Source organism: Mastomys coucha, unplaced genomic scaffold (genome assembly GCF_008632895.1).
Source record: "Mastomys coucha isolate ucsf_1 unplaced genomic scaffold, UCSF_Mcou_1 pScaffold4, whole genome shotgun sequence".
Classification (NCBI taxonomy): Eukaryota; Metazoa; Chordata; class Mammalia; order Rodentia; family Muridae; genus Mastomys; species Mastomys coucha.
In genome coordinates this window covers 31540602-31543753 of record NW_022196910.1, presented here as the reverse complement: position 1 = coordinate 31543753, position 3152 = coordinate 31540602, and the positions used below count along the sequence as shown (strand labels likewise).

The following is a 3152-nucleotide window of genomic DNA, read 5'->3' as shown; positions in this document are numbered from 1 at the left end:
GTCAGATCAAGATGCAGAACTTTCAGCTTCTACAGCATCATGTCTGCCTGGATATTGCCATGCATCCTGCCATGATGATAATTGATTGAACCTTTGAAACTGTAAGCGATCCACAATTAAATATAGTCTTGGTCATGGTGTCTCTTCAGAGCATTGGAACCCTAAGACAGCAATTGGTGTGGTTTTTCTTAGGGAAGGCCACCTCTCCAGCTCCAAGATTACCTCATTTACTTATAGTTCTTAGTGTAGGGTTGAGGCACATATTGCCAAAAGGAAAAAAAAAAAAAAAAGATGATGGCACTTTATTTTGCATTATTTTGGAGGTTCATTGAAATATTGTGTCAGACTGAAACACTAATCTATCTGAGTCATATTTGAAGACTTTAGATGTCACAATTAATAAAAACTAAATTATATAGCATTAATTTATTTATTAACAAGTATTGTTACATAGTAACTATGGTAGAAAAAAATACTATCGTTTTCAAAAAAGCTAGGGTCTATGTGAAGAAAAGGAAAATAAATGCAATGCACTTCAGTAAATGCAGATGTAAATCTAATTTAAGCAACATAAAATATTTGTAATATAATAAACATTCTATAAAGGTTTTGTTTGAATTGAAACTTCTATCTGTAAATGATTGTAACCAAAAGATTTTGTTGTACTTAGAGTTTTTCTATACTACAGATGACTTAAATTTTATAATCTTTAAAGACCACCTGGATGATAAAACCAGGAATCTTTATTTAGGGTTTATTTAAAATATAATTTGAATATTGAAAGTGTAGCATAACAAAATGCTCAGGCAATAAATAAGGATACTAGGTGGAAAAGTCTTCATATTGCACTAGAAATTGTTGAATGATTAATGTTTTATAAATGTCTCCTCCCATCTTGAATTCAATAATACCATTAGAGATGTAATTTTCCCAAATGCAAACCAACTAAGTAAGCAGATTATGTATTACTGTCCAATATGTTTAGAAAATTCAATTATTTAGATATGTTTCCTGTTCCTTGTCAAATATTTAAAAGATGAAATAAATAAAACTCGCATATTCTGTAGTAATTATTGAATACATGTACCTTATATCAGTGAATTTTATGTAAAGAAATCAATATTCTTAGTAATATGAAACCTACAGAACATTTTGGTTGTCTATAATCACCCTTCTATACCTGAACAAACCTGACTATGTTTCTTATATTTAGTAGTAACCAAGTAACATTTCTTTGTATGTGTGCATCACATTTTCATCTTTCATCCTTCTACTGGAAGAGATTGAAAATGTTCTATAGTGGAGAAGTTTATATCTTTTATAAGAAAATAATTATATTAGAACATTTAATATAATTGTAAATAATTTTATTGAAACAAAGTAATACGAAATTTCCTGAAACATTCATTTTTTGTATCATCTTGAAAAATCATTGCACTTTTGGTTCATTCATAATTAGTCTCACATTGACCTTAGTTAGTAAATATAACAGCATTATTGAAACTAAGCAATCAACTAGGTTATCTCCCTATTACTTTTTGTAATAAAATGGTAGGGTTTTTTTTTCCTCCCAAAATAATGAAAATTCTTTTCTGGATATAATCATAATACACATTAAATAAATAAATTAACAGCAAAACATCCTTCAATAAGTAAACTCTTTTTTATATTACTATTTTAGGCATCCATTACCAAGTCCTGCATGGCCGTGGAAGGGCCATCATGAAAAGGTTCCTGCCCTGGGAGCAGGACCAGTGAGGCATAGGACTCCATGAGTGCTGATGGTTGCTAGATGTGAGGCTTGTTTGTATGATAATGTACATATTATACTTTTTGTTCCTTCTTTGGGAAATGTTTTCCTTTCCAAGGTTAATGACTCCATTATAATTAGAAATATGATTCTAGGAAGCAATAATGTGTCTCTGTGATGTTGTGACTTCTAGAACAATCCTTAAGGCTGTGAGATTGAACTCTGAAAACTTGAGCTTAATAAAACATAAATCAATATAAAAGCTGTTTTTTGCAGGATTTCTCAACTGTGCGAAATAAAATGTTTCAATATTAACTGTATGAGAGGCTACAAAGACTTAAAAGAGGCAGCTAGACTAAGAAGCAAGTTTGTCAGAAAAATATTAAGGAGGGAGATAAAGAGATTTAAGGGAGTGGTGACCTCAAGGCATGATCCCACCCAGCTAAACTTATTGTTTGCACTTACATAGGCAGTCTGAACTCTGAAATCGTTTGCTATGTTTTAAAAAAGAAAAAAAGAAAAAAGAAAAAAGAACATGCTGTATTTTACTGTGTTTTCCTAAGAGTCAAGGGTCTAAGGTCATAAAAATGCTGATTCATAGGATAATCAAAAGGGAACCTGGGTTTATCACTGAATTGATGTGTAAATAAAAGACTGGGCTTTTGTCTGCAAGAGAGTTACCTAGTAAGAGCTGATTACAGAGCTATTATATCTCTTTTAGAATTTTTCGAGCAGGTTTTCTGACTTTGGTTGGAAAACCAAAAAAAAAAGAAACAAAAAAAAACAAAACACAAAACAAAAAAAAACCAAAAAACCTATATGGAGAGCTATTACAACTCCTTTAGAATTTTTTTCTAGCAGATCCTCTGGCTTTGGTCAGAGAACCCAAGAGCTATCTACAGAATTCTTGAGTAGAGAGCTACTTCAAGCATAAAGCTATCTAGAGGGCATTTTGGACAGACTACAGAGCTGTCAGCTTGTACACATCATTGTCTTTGAGTTGTTTCTTCTGATGTTCCCAACACCCCTTCCTAAGGAAGCCTGACCAAGATGTGGCAGGTCCTCAAAAATTTAGAGACTGATATGGAATGTATATTCCACAAGACCTGTATTTACAATGGCATAAGTTAAAATTACTGAGATACATTGGAGGAAAGAGTTGGTGCCATTGACATCTAGTTTCCTATTCATGCAATAATGCAATGTTCCTCTTCTTTTCTTTTTTAAATCTCTCTGTCTCTGTCTCTGTCTCTGTCTCTGTCTCTCTCTCTCTCTCTATCTCTCTCTCTCTCTATCTCTCTATCTATCTGTGAGTGCTTGTGCACTGTGTGACCCTCCTCTTTTTCCTAGTTATCTCTCCTCATCCATCATTTTTCTTCCCTTAAACTAGAGAATAATTGAG

The 3152-nt window shown here is 32.5% G+C and overlaps 1 non-coding gene across 1 annotated transcript; it reads left to right on the top strand.

The window, feature by feature from the left end:
* The first annotated feature begins 2451 nt into the window (after positions 1-2451).
* LOC116076593 lies at positions 2452-2513 on the top strand. Its single transcript, XR_004112998.1, has one exon. It is a non-coding gene; the product is annotated as a U7 small nuclear RNA (small nuclear RNA).
* The last annotated feature ends 639 nt before the right edge of the window (positions 2514-3152 follow it).